Source organism: Tupaia chinensis, unplaced genomic scaffold (genome assembly GCF_000334495.1).
Source record: "Tupaia chinensis unplaced genomic scaffold, TupChi_1.0 Scaffold143985_1, whole genome shotgun sequence".
In the NCBI taxonomy this organism is placed as follows: domain Eukaryota; kingdom Metazoa; phylum Chordata; class Mammalia; order Scandentia; family Tupaiidae; genus Tupaia; species Tupaia belangeri.
Genome location: NW_006203836.1, coordinates 499320 through 513711, shown reverse-complemented (window position 1 = coordinate 513711; position 14392 = coordinate 499320).

Below are 14392 nucleotides of genomic sequence, written 5' to 3'. Positions count from 1 at the left end.
AGACCGAGCATTCCTAGCTAATGTGAACACCATGCACGCAGGTGAGACCCAGGCAATCCAGGGCTATGGAGAAGACGCGTCTTATGGGACGGAGGAGAGAATGATGAAGAGAGGAGAGAAATGAGAAGTGTTATTTGCATCACTGGCACGATCTACCAATGGCGACCCAATTAAATGCTATAGACAGGAAGGCACAGGGGTCAGGAAGGAGGTGAGAAAGGATATTCCCTAATATGAAAAGATAATTTGGTATAATGGAGAAAGACAACACCCACTTTATGTTTTTTTAGTTTTTGTTGTTGTTGTTGTTTTTTGAGAGGTTTTTGCTCTAGTGCACGTGGGCTCACCAGAGAGACAGAGAGACAGAAAGTGAGAAATCACCCCCCAAGGGGGATGGCCATGCTGCAATCCCTTGTCCTCCATTCTCATCTCAGGATCTTGGGCACGCACACACGCTCAGCGTGAGTTTAAGCCACCGAGCCCAGGACTCGAACCGTGATCGACTACATGGAGTTCAGCGACATAGCCGTTATGGTGACTGCTGCTCCCCCCACTTTATGTTTTGAAACACCACTTCTCCTTTTTTCTCTCAAGTCATCCATATTTCTGCGGTGATTTTAAACCCTGGAGAAGACACGGATATGTGATTCTCGTGGGCTGGACTGCTGCCACCCCTGAGCACTGGGAGTCCGTGTTGCCGTCACAGAGAAATGGCGACAGTTAATTAGAGGGAGAGCTAATTAGAATCTAGATCTTCTAAAATTTCTCCTACCTTCAGCAATTCCTCAAGTTTCTGAAAGTGCTGCTTAGGGAAGAAGATTTTCACTGAGGCAGAACTTTGTGACTGCAGAAGTAGTTTTCAGACGGCTATGGAGAACAGGGCTGTAAGTTATTTACTGGTTTGCCATTCGAGCGTGGCGCCGTATGCACAGGGAAATACGTTCGCATGTGCGGTCCCCAGAAAGGCCCCTTCCTTAGCACGTGGATGAAGGTACACTCCCAGGTGCTCATTTGTCATGTTCTGGAGCCAGAATTCACATCGGGGTCAAGTAGATGTTGGGGGGTCTGCTATAACATAATTGTCCATTGCAGGGGAGGGGGCGTGATCCGTGTGAGTCTTTCATGAAATGAAATGAAATCAAAGCAGCTCCTAGACGGAAACAGACCTTAGGACAAAGCCTGCCTTCGGTCTCACAGCGGGAGGCCTCTGGGCTACGCCATCCTCATCTCTGGAATGAGAGTGAGACCTTCACGAGGCCGTTGCCAAAAGCTTCACCTCGTGCTTTGCTTGTGGGATGTGCTCTGTTAGGAAGAATGGCTTCGGCAGGGCTGAGGAGGCCACAGAAACGCTCTCACTAATGAGTTCCCGTTGGTGTGAGGGGGAGGTCGCAGTGGGGGCCATAAAAACAGTGACGGTGTGGCCAGACTCACTCACTCCCCTCCCTCGGAAGTGGGTTTTCTGTCTGGCACCCAACAAAATGGCTTGCCCTACACAAAGATGAGTGTAAATCCCACATCTATTATTGGAGTCTTCTTAGCGTCCTCAACACCGTCCAGAAGGTGGGCCATCCAGCCAACTGGAGACCACTCAGAACTCAATACACATTCGGAACAGGGCCACGTCTTTGCTAAATTACAATCTGCTTAAAATAGATGTCCTCAGAGGCCGGTTGCAAACATGCTGCGTTAGAGGTCCACGTTGGTTTACGTCCAGCCGAGGCAGTCTGGGGCCAGCACACTCAGAGCTGCTGGGCGCCGGGGACACTGCTGCTCCGAACAAGGCGTGCTGCGCCCCCACGGCTCCTGATTTTAAAAGGTCCCCATCTCTGATTGTGGAGAAGGCAAGGGCCGCTGAACAACCGTCCAGCCTCGCAGAGGACACCTAGGGCAGGAAGTGCACCCAGGTAGGCAGAGCATGCTCTCTTCTCGGACCTGAGGCCCTACTCGGTCTGTAGTTGCTTCTCCCCTGAGCAAGACTTCTTGGTTTTCCAACCGAACAATACGTACAGGCCCTTCAAGCTTATTGAAAAGTTACACATGTCCCCAAAATGGCCCTGAGGAGGGTGTTCTCTCTCTCCTCTTTCTCTCTCATGTACATGTACGAGCTCTAACAGGAATTTTATAAAAATAAAGATACTGTACACCAGGCCAGGGACAGTGCTCCCAAGATGTGGGGGATAAAAAGGTGGGGCTCCGGAGTGCACTCCTGGAGGGAGAGTCCAGCTGTGGGCAGAGCGGGGAGTCAGGCGGAGCGGGGACAGCTGCGCTGAGAAAATGAGCATGGGCATCCAGGAGGGCAAGGTGCCTACAGTTTGGGGAAAGAGGGGGAAACAGGTGCAAAGAGAAAACGTCCAAGGTTTACAGAGGATCCCCCTAATCACGCTGTGAAATTCTAATGAACAAACGGAAGTGAGGAAGCTTTAGAAAGTACGAGTTATTACGTGGGACCGCATATCATCGAAGTACTCGGAGGAGCAGTGCCCAGAACCCCTCCTCAGCCAGCACGAGGAACTCGGTCATGACCACCGCGTAGCGCAGGCGTGGACAGTGGCCTGCATGCCCATCCAGGCGGCCGCCTATTTCCGTAGTTTTGTTGAACACAGTCACACCCACTTCTTCGGTGTTTTCTATGGCTGCTTTTGTGGCACAGAGACTGAACTGAGTAACTAGTTGGAACGGAGACAAGCGGGCCCACAAGGCCTCAAATACTCAGTACCTGGCCCAGGACGGAGAGTGCTGGTCGGCTCCTAGGCTAAGGTAGGAACGTCTTGCCTCGGTGACAGGGAGGAGCTGGTCCTGGGCTATGTGCTGCTGCAGTCCATATAATAACTCTTACTCTCAAAAGCGAGATCCAGAAGGATCAGGCTGCTTCCCAGTAACTTAACTGTTCCAGAATAAAGCTCAAGAATAACCATTTGAACACGGAAGTGCTCAGCCCCAACCAGGTAGGATTCCCAATGCCTGGCGTCCCACCAGAAGTTACCCATCATACACACAGAGGAGACAGAGTACATAACGCGGGGAGAAGACCCTGACCAATCAAAAGTGACCCAGAAATGATACAGATAATGACATTAATAGCCTGGAAAGTTAAGGCAGTTATGTTCTCCTTGTGTTGGTGTTTGAGCAAAGATTAAACACGTTGCATGAAAAGACCCAGATCCAACCGTTAGCCACTGGGCACAAAGCAACAATTCCTTCGGGGGTTTTGTCGCATTTAGAAGTGAAATATGTGGTAGCTTGAACACAAGGAAGAGAAGACTAAACTAACTCGTATTGTTGTAAAGGTTTTCAATGTGAACTAACAATATTATTTGAAGGCAGACTATGTTAATGGATATCCATATATTGTAACCTCTAAGGCAATTATCTAAAAAAGAAAACTATAAAGCACAATGCATTCTTTGAATATTTTATTCTTTTATTTTCAGTGGTAATATTTCTATTTGTTTCTTTCTAGAGTTTCCATTTCTCTGCTAACAGTCCCTACTTATTCATGTCTCCTGTCCATCTTTCCCACTAATACTTTAATATATGTTTACGATGATGTTTTCTGAGAAGGATAGGTGTTTATCAGCTTCTACCATTTTGTAATTCTTAATTATGGCTAATGATTTTTACTTTCTTCATATGCTTTGAAATTTGTTATTGAATGCAGAATATTATATGTCAAAATAGAAACAGTAGAGGCTGAAGTAAAGTAAATAATCTTTAACACACACACACACACACACGCATGCACACACACACACACACACAGCTCCAGATAGGACAGCTCCCTTCTTTCAGGCCGCCAATGTTGTTGGCTAGCTCAAGCCAAAGCTGAGTCGTGTTGGGGCTTGTCTTTGCTGCAGTTACTCTCAGCTCACTACTGGTGTCCCACGTTTTGAGAACTGGTTAGGACCTTTCCTTTCAGCCAGGCTGGAGAGCTAAGCACGCCCTGCTCTGGAGATACCTGCATGCCTTACAGTTGAGCCTCTCTTGGTAAACAGCAGGGCTTTGCTCTGTTCTCCAGTCCCCCAGCTTCCCATGCCCAGGAAATTTGCCCAGTTTTTCCTTGCCCCAGTTTGGATCAGATTCACTTGACCAGAAGTAGCGGTGTCTGGGGGCTTCTCTGTACTCTCCTAGGAAGAACCAGTCTTTCACGGAATTTGACCCATTTAGATTTTTTGAATCCCTGAAGTCCCTGGTGACTGAAACACACATTTACGATTTTGTACACAATCTATTCATCCTCATAGCTGAGATGAAAACAATGGGCTCTGGAGACGTTTCCATCCCTGCTAGAAGCAGGTGCTCTAAGAAGCTTACGGTTTAAAATGAAGAACATAATTTGACCAACTGTTCCAGGAAAATACAAATGATAAACAAAATACAAGTGGCATTTGTATTGATTCAAACATTAAATTGGCCCCCATTCCTAAAAAGAACTTAAATCACTGATCTGTGAGACTTGAAACCAAAGAATTTTGATGAATTATTTAACAAAGCATTTGCATGACTTTCAGCTTCATCAGTAAATAAATCATTTGTAAAAGTCCAGTATGTTAAGCTTAGGAGGGACTTGCCAGAGACTCAAACACAACCAGAGTTGGGGAGACCTCACAGGTCACCTGATCCAAACAAAGGCTTCTGCGGGCAGCACAGAGGGCCTAGGAGAACACGGACGGCTCCTCCGTGTAGAGCCTGGGAGAACACGGACAGCTCCTCCATGTAGAGCCTCGGAGAACACGGACGTCTCCGTGTAGAGCTTAGGAGAACACGCACATCTCCTCCGTGTAGAGCCTAGGAGAACACGGACGTCTCCGTGTAGAACTTAGGAGAACACGGACGGCTCCTCCGTGAGCCTCGGAGAACACGGACGTCTCCGTGTAGAGCTTAGGAGAACACGGACGGCTCTACTCCCTCCTGCCCTGGGTCGCTCTCCAGACATATCAGTTCTTATTTTATCATTTTTATTGGATCCTGGGTTAGATATTATGTAAATACGGACTCTGATCTTTTCAAAGCTATGAAAATCACAAGCAATCTTTTCCTCCTGTGCCTACACACACACACACACACACACATGCACACTCACCACACCTCACAGAGATACACAGATAAATACACATTTTCTTACGAAGGAAACTGAGGCAGAGATATAAAGTGACTCCGCTAACACACACGGCTAACCGCAGAAACGTGTTCGGACACCTCCAGCCCAGTGCACGTCCTTCTCCACTCGCTCTTCCTCATCGCTAATGAATCTTCCTGTCTTAGACTATTGTAAATATCCAGCACATCGGTCGATTTCAATGTGCAATCATGGATGAGCAAGTTCAGTGGGTTTGACGGATGATTCCTGGAGCTCTGCAGGCTCTCGTGTGACATCGGCTGGACCCAGGTGAAACGGTAATCACCAGCGTATAAATGACTTGGACAGTGTGATTTCCCCCTGTGATTTAGTTTGCTTTCTTCTGTTGATTTATTTAGAATGTGCTCTGCTGCATCTCCCAACCTCGCTGCACTCCGAGCACCAATAAACGTCAAGCAGATTAGACAGGCCCATTACTCAATGGGCAGGTTGCTAAAAATGGTACAAAGGTGAAATCCGAGCAGTTTCAGATGATGGGAGTATTTACTGGATGTTAGGAAAACCTCTGCTTCAAAAATTCAGAGGTTTGAGAGCTGCTGTAATGTTTTATTAGAAGCCTACACCACCATGAGTCACTGTGCAGAGAATATTAAGCCACTGCAGAGTGAAGGAGCTCTGAGTACCTATTACACAGAGTGGTCTGTGCAGGGACTGGCCCTCTAATAGCCACTTAGAGTGAATACATTTTGCTCTTATCAAAAGAGAAGAGAATTGAGCCCATTTTTATAGCTTTGCTCAGAGATAAATATGAGTAGAAAGTGGTATTTTCTCCTTGGTACTGACCACTTAGGATCGGGCACGTAAGGTCCTTGCCCTGCTATCAGGTCACCCAGCCTCGAGAAGCACATACAAAGTGAACAATTCATTAGAGCAAATCTCAGATTTTGGTATTCTTATTATCGCCATGACGACCATCCGTGGGTCACCAGTTTGGGGGCCAAGTATTGTGCATCATCTCGTTCAATCTTTATAAGAAGCCTAAAATACAGGTAAATCATGGTCAGTTTACACAGGAGCAGACTGCGGCTCGGAGAGGTTAAGTAACTTGCTTGCTATCACGCATTTACTAAATTGCAAAGCTGGGATTTTTAACCCAATTAGTTCAATTCCAAAGTCCTTGCTTCTAGTCCTCACTGTCAGGAGTTGTGCAGACACAGCCCAGCTTAAGGGCAAGCAAAACAGGTTCTTCTGGTTATTACACACTCACAAGAGGTCAGTGTCCTTCACGGGACCGTATAGAACAGTGTCCACTGGTGGGGACGCCACTGTCACTAATGGATTAGTTTGAGAACCGTACCTCTGCAATCTCCTCTTCACCAAGATTGGTGTATTTCTTCAGTGTTTTCTTTGTGAGGTTCCCTTCCTGTGGCTAGTAAGGTATTTTGTGGGGCGTTTGCAGATGGGGAAGCTGTAAGTCCTAAGAGAGAGAAAGAAAGAATGTGAGCTGGCCTTCACAGGAGGCAATCTGTAGTCCCCTCTATGAGGTGAAGTTTGTGTGTGGTTTTATAAACCTACATACATGAACACACGTGTGTGCATAGGCGTGTATAAGCCAAAAAAGGAATAGGGAAACGGAGAGAGGAAAGAGACATTGCTTTCTTCTTTTTATTTCCATTTCTGAAAAATAATAGCAGTTGAATTCATCACTTACTAATCACAAACATTGGTGCTGTACCTTAGACTAGAAAAGCGTCACTTGGTTTTTCAAGGCATATTCCGCTGATTGGTGGGTTCTGCCTCTCAACTGCGCCTTATAGGGAGGCCTGCGTTCTAAACCAATCGCCCTACTTAGCTCCTGGCAGGAACACTGAGATGGATTAGCATGCATAACAGAAGGCTTATGTGACCCTGGGAGACAGGAGAACCCAAAATAACCTTAATACCCTGTCAGCTTTCATTACCAGACCCCACTGAACAAGAAAAGCCTATTTAGCAATCTGTCTGGGAAGGAAAAAAAATCCATATCGTTTTTTTTTCCCTTTTAACTAAGATTTTTCACCCTGTTCTTTTTTATCCTGGGGATATTTTCTTCCACCTCACTTCCCAGACAGCATCGTTGCACTAGACCAAGTTATAAGGTGTCCTGATTTCATCACACGTGTGTGTACACCAGTCCACTGCCCTGCTCCCGCAGTCTTTGCCTCTGTAAGCATGCCTGTAAAATCTGGAGCACAGGGCCAGTTCTGAGCAATGGCAGTCTGGAAACTAAGCGGTGTGTTTGGACAGGGTCAACTCCATGCTGACAGTTGTCCAGGTTCAGGCCTGGGAAAGAGGAAGAGTAAGTCCAGCTGCAATCTCAGAGAGTAAGACCATGCTGGATAAGCACCTGGGTTTCCTTAGACATGCACAGAGCCAGATGTCTTGTCCACTTGTCAGTTGCATTTATGGAACGCACCCTGAGCCACCTAGGCATGCCAAAGGCAGCACACCCCTCAAGGGAGGTGTTTATGGGGAGATTCTAAAAATAGAAAATGCAGACAGCTACTGGCAGAAGAGAAACATAAGCTGTTGAAAGGGCCCAGAGGCAAAAAGCCGCTCATGCAACCTCGAGTTGGAGCAGTGGGAGTGGGGGTGAGGCCGAGTGGGCGAGAAGAGGGAGGGGCCTACATGGCCCACAGAGCCCCGCCCTCTGATGCAAATGACATTTCTGTTTATCCTTTAAATTTGCATCTCATTCATTTCTTTAGCATTTGCAATCCTCTTAGCAAATGTATCTCACTGGAGTGTAATAACGTCCCTGGGGGAGATACGATTATCCTCCTTGTACAATGAGAACTGGAATACAGAAAAGTTACGTAACTTGCCCAGCTTTGATCAGCTAGTCATGGTCGTGGAGCCGGGATCTGAAGCCACAGATCCGAATGCCAATGGCCATATTTTCTCCCAGGAAACCACGCCATGTGCTCGTAATCCCACTACCCGTTCTCAGTTGGCTCGCGGTGCATTTGCGATTCAGCTAGTGCTCTAACTCCTTTATGAAGGCGGTCTGGAGATGATCGTCACAATTTTTAACTGCTTCCTAAAATGTATTCTTAAAATATGCCAGAGCTAATTTTCAAAATTCCTTTCCTCCCTGCTAACTAAACACTGTCCAAATAGGAATCCGATTTGAATGCTCAGGCGAATACAATGCGGAGGCCTGTGGCACACGTGAATAATTCAGCCAGATCTGGGACGGGCCCAATTAGCCGACGCCCGGTCTCCCTTTCCGTGAGTAGCAGATTTGGGCAACCGATGCAGGACGACATTTTAGCCAATGAATTAAAATGAACTGAGTTGGTTATGAGAAATCTATTAATGTAAACGTGTGAACGTAAACCCTTAAAGTCATGATCATGTCGTTTCTGCAATTTAATTTTGACAGAAGTAGCAAAATGCTTTTCTGCCTCACCTTCATGAACCACGGAAAGGAAGACAAATGAAGCGCATGCGCCGTGCTTGTCTGGAATGAAGTCCCTCTGTGCTCCACCCGTCATCCCCAGATGCCGCCTTAATCCGTCTCTAAATCCACCAGGCTTTCTGCTCAGACCCCAAGGAACACACGAGAGCCTGCGGAAACTGCCAACTCGAAGCCTGCAATGGAAGCCAAAGCCCGGAAGACTGGATCGGGAATCTGACTTCAAACAAATCCCCACGCCGAGGATTTAGACATATATGGAAGCTGTGCGTGTGTTAAGTCTAAGTCGGAGAAAGCACAAATTTCAAAACCATGTGGAGGAAAAGAGTGAGCTATGACCCACCCTCAGAAACGCCAAGATAGTGGAGGAAAACAGGTATAGCGAGCAGCCGGTAGAAGCTGCCCTCATTGCCGACTCACGTGCTATTTGCTACTAACCCACGTTGTTTTCAGCGGCATTTCCTCCACCACATTTAGGTGTAAATATATGTAATGTTTATAGATGAGACTGTGATACAAGATAGCAAACACGCCTAAAAATAATCAGAAATTAAAATGAAAGATGTATAAACTAGTATCAACTAGAAGGAATATCATTTGACTTAGAAGGTTTCAGCCCTCAACAAGCCTTCATAAATATGTGTATAAGACAAAAGAAGGTATTTCTACATGTAAATAACTTGCAAGGATTCTGGGACATATGTAAGACAGATTAGGTAGAGCATAGACACAAGATGACTTTTTTTCATTTTCTGATGGGAAATGTTTAGTAAAGATATAAGTGTTTTAAACAGAATTTAACAGCACCAACTAAATTCAAGTGCACTTCACATTATAATGTTGATAGTCTTAACATTTTTCATATGAAATATATTTATGCGAATTAAGTATGTTAAATGACCCAAAGCATGATCAATATTTTTAAAAACCTCTATAAGTTCTTTTCTTTATTTTAAGTAAACTGTTCTCACTTGTCCAGGTTATAAATTCTTCATTCAACAACTACAAGCACAGTGGGTAAACTGGGGAAATGGGAGAACCCTCAAGTCCACACCGGCACAATTAGAGAGACGAGGAAAGATGGGCAAAACCCACGTGCACGCCTGTGAGACGGGGCGGAGCCTGGCGACGTTTCTGGGCCAGCTAGAGCCTCTAAGGACGGAGGGAAAACGAGATGGAGAGTAACTTCGATGCGCTCGAGTTGGCGAATTAACCGGCTTCCCTAGTTTGGAGAACGCCATGACTCCATCAGTTCCCAGCTCCGCCTGAGTCTCCCTTGGGATTTGGGTCTCCAAAGCTTACCAGCCACTAAACCAAGCTCCCAGAAGCCTGTCCGTCTCAGAGGCGTTGGTCCGGCTCCTCACTGCTGTCATCTTCGCCGTGCACAGCAGCCCCTGGGGCACCCCGCAGTGTGGGCTCCCCGTTCTCTCTTGTCACGCAGGAGACTCACGTGAGCACGGGCAGAGGCGGACCACCATGGCCGACCGCGATGGAAAGTCAGACAGCCACGACCCGGCAGGCAGGTGCCGGGCCCAGGCAGCGCTGCGGGCAGCAGCATGTGCTGAGAAAAGCCGCCAGGATGGCTCTCGAGACTCGCAGCCGGAGCCCTCACTCACGTCGGGCACTGTGCTGGCCCTGTGCAGGGTGGTTCTTCACAGCCACTCCAGCTCGCTCATCTGCTGGCTTTTCCAGAACTGGCATGCCGCACTCAGAGTAAGGCGAGCTGCTTGGGTTGTGGGCCATGGCCTCTGTGTGCGTGGATCTGGGTCAGTCGATGAATCCCGAACATTCCCCGCTGGGAAAAACAGATTCCCGCTCAGCAGACTCACGCTAATTCTAAGCACATTGAGAGGTATTTGTTAGAACTGCAGCTAAGGCAGGGGTGCTGTCAGGGCCTGGCGTCCTGTGCCATGGGGCATCGCACTCCTTCCGTCCTTGGTCATCCACAGTCCCTCCAGGCACAGAATTCTGTAGTGGGAGGCGCCGGGCCTTGAGTTTCGACATTGGACCCAGACGACAAGGTGAGTGGTGGAAATGTGTTTGACCTTTGCTAGTGTCTACATCTGAGTCCAAATCCTCTCCGCCAGCACTGCTCAGAGAACCGTGCACGGCACATACCCCCAGAGTCCGTCTAGAGCCCCAGTCTGGTTCTTTGCAAATGAATATTAGCATTCTCCTCTCCTAGGTTTATTACGAGGTATCAGCTCAACACCCTCCCTGATCGTCCCTGGCACGTGACCGGCTGCCAGTGGGTTTTACCCCAGCGAGAGTCCCCGCTGCGCTGTTTGCTGCCGACACTCAGCCGCATCTGGTGGCCTGGCAGGGTGACTCTGTCAGGAGACTGTGTGCTTCAGGAACTGGGGAGCCCTCCGGGAAAGAGCTCCTACAGAATGAGCCTGTCAGGCGAGCTCGGCCTGAGAAGAAAAGCCCCTGTTATCTGAGCAAAAGCCTGGCTCTGACCCTGGCCGCCCCTCCCCACACCCCCAGCTCAGCCCCTGCCTGTGAACTGGTTCAGAGTCCCGGGGAGAAGGAGGCTCTGACCAGCCAGAGAGGGCTGTGTTCTCTGAAGACGTCTGGCTCGCCCTCTGTGTTTCTTCCCCTTCTCTTTCCACGCACTCATGAGCCCGGGAAGGGTCCTGCTGGCCCAGTCACCTGAGAGTCTTTGTTCCCAGATGGTGGGTCGCCTTAGTAAGCCCAACTCGGAGACGCCTGACCTGGTTCTGTGTGCAAACGCCTTGCACAAAGTCGGCCCCTGGCCCCCTCAGCCCCCCAGGTCTGCCTTCCTTGAGTGAGCAGAGATTACGTGACCTCTGCAGGGGCTTGGCTCTCCCAGCCGGAACACGCAAGTCCGGTTCCGATTCCGGTAACAGGCGCGTTCCCTGGGCGCCGCTGCGCCACGGTCCCCCACCCCTCCCAACAAGGAGACAGACGCCCAGTAGCTCAGGACCCTTCTCGGGATTAGCCTCGGGGACCGGCCCAGACACGATGGGCACGCTCCGGGGCGCTTTCAGTTTGACAGAGGAAGTTCTTACATCTGGTGCGCTCAGAAACGCATCTTACCCTTCCACACTGAGGCCGCCCTCGGCCATGTCTGGGGGCAGACAACAAACACTCGTTCCTTCCAGCCCCACCACCGCTGGTTTTTCAGATTGTGCTGTCTGACCAGCCGTCTGGCAATGACAGGAGTGTTCGTGTCTGCACTACAGACGTGACGGCCGGCCGTTGTGCTCGGGACACCTGCAACGGTGAGCACGGACGATGAGCTGGTTTTCCAAGTAATTCATTTCAGCAAGACTGCCATGGTGCATCGTGCATAGCTGGGTAACCATACCTCTGCAAACGAGGCTCCTGTATCGTTTAGTGCACGCGTGATAACCCCGCGGTCTGAGCTCTGGACCCCGGCAGTGCAATTCCACTCTCTTTGGAAGCCTCAAATCCTAACCAATTTGAATCTATCAGTAGGAAGTTTATAGACTGTTCTAACAAAAGCAGCTCCATACAACTGGCAAACAACCTCGAGGGGAGCTAGTTCTCTTAACTGTACGCAGCACCAGCAGGTGGCATGGTGGCTAAGGTGCTGGACTCTTACATGGTCAACCATGGTTTGAGTCCCAGATCCAGCAGCTTGAAAAGTTACAGTGGCATGTGTATGTACATGCCCAAAATCCCAAGAGAAGAATGGAGGAGAAGGGGCTATGGTGTGGCCATTTCCTCTATGGGACAACTTCTCACTTTCCTTCTCTCTGTCTCTCTCAGGTAATAAATGAATTAAGTTAACCGTAGGTAAGTTGTTTTAAGGTTCATCACCTACAAGCCTGAAAACGCCGAAGGATAAACACTAGTTTAGTTTTCTCCACGTTTGTAAAGACCGTCTAAAGCTCCTTAGTTCCCCAGGGCACTTCCAGCCGGGCTGGCCCCTGCACACCTGCCCATCCCCCTCTCGCCACAGAAGACATTAGGGGCCACCCTTGCTTTAGCTCCTCAAAGCCGAAGTGACTCATCCAGTGAAAGCATTTCTCCACACCCAGACAAGCTCAGATACTTCATCGCTGACCGCGTGTTTGAGCAGACGTACTCCTGTTACACACACGGTTCTCAGAAGACTGCACGTCGGGAAGACTAGACAGCATTCAAAGCCTGACTCGGTTTCAGGGTGCACAGACACGGACAGACTTACGGGTCTCGCCCTCGACGTTTTCACTCAGCGGTCTCAGGGCACAGAAACCTATGTTTTTATGAGCCCAAGGGGACCCTAATTCTTGGAATTCACTTGGAGAAAACCTGAATTAGAAAAAGTAACTTTGGTTTTTTAATTATATCGATTGGAAAGGCTTAATAACTTGTTGGCCAGGTAGAAGCAAAATGAAAGGAACTGCAGCCTTTCAATAAACGTGAGCTGAATGAAGGGGACTTCCTCCGGTCTTCAGCTTTCTCTTGAAACTTCAGATCTCTTACATTCTGCAGGGATAGGGTCACGTCGTCCCCAGGAACGTACATGGTCACCTCCTCAATTCCATCCCGGACCAGTCACCCAGGCACCCTCCTGCCCCAGGGTCACGAGCAGGACCCATAATTCACAGCCACAAATCATTGCTTCTCACGTCTGTGCCCGTTCTGATGACGGCTTCCCGACAGCCATCAACAGGTCCGGCCCGGCTATGACTCGCATCGGAGAGGAGCCACGCCTATCTGCGTGGACTGTGATTCTGCTCTGATGCCAACCTCGAGATTTTAAAGCTCTCACACATAATAATAATGAACCCTTGGGAGGCAGCAAGCCGATGACAGGTAAGAAAAGCTTGAACATTAAACATGAGATTAGAAAGCTCGTGGGTTACTGAAACCTTTATTCCTATCTAAAGCTCCCAAAGGTTGTCTTGCTTCTAGAACATATCATTTTACGCCTCCAGGGACAAATCCATTTGACACTTATTTGTCACCTACAAATCAATTGATGAACCAAGCACACTAAGAGGGTTTTAGAGCCTTCAAAATTGAGGCTAACTTGAGCAGGAGTCGCAATGGATGTTGAGGAACCGGGAAAAGGGAAGCCCCGAGAGTCGGTCAATACAGTGAGTTTTAGACAGAGCAGGGGTAGCGTGATCAGCCCAGCTGCAGCAGCAAACTCGGCGTCCACTGGGTAGATAAAGATTTGAAAAGGCAGGACACTGTATTTGAGCATTAGGCATTTTGAAGGGCACAGTGGTGAGAGACCCAGGCAGCAACAATCTCCCCAGATGGACATGCATTAGGGCCCCAGTGGAGATTAGGGCCTGGGACCAGCCACTACTGTGGTGGAGGTGGCTGGATCCAATACAGCCACCTTCATAGTTCAAGTCCCGGGCCCAGTGGCTTGAGAAACATGCTGGGCACATATGTGTGTGTACAAAATCCCCAGAGCAGAATGGAGGGGAGAAGGGATTGTGGTGTGGCCATCCTCCTGGGAAGTATTGTCTCACTTTCTCTCTCTCACTTCTTGGTGAGAGCAATACAACAACACAACAACACAACAACAGTAATACTGGGGCTAATGACATGGTGGAGAATGCAATGTAGTTCTGCTTTTAGGTTTTGGGTTTTTTTTAATTTTTTTTTAGAGAGAGAGATTTTTGTTATAAGGTACATGTGCTCATAGAAGAGACAGAGAGACAGAAAGCAAGAAGTTACCCTCCCGCAGGGGGGTAGCCACACCGCAATCCCTTCTTTATTCTTCTGTCAGCATCTTGGGCGTGCACGCACATGCGCCTGGCTTGAGCTTCAATCCGCCGGGTCCTGGGCTCGAACTGCAGTTGACTACATGTGAGTCCAGGGACACAACATTTACACCAGCCGTTGGTCCCGTATTTGGTTTTAAAGAA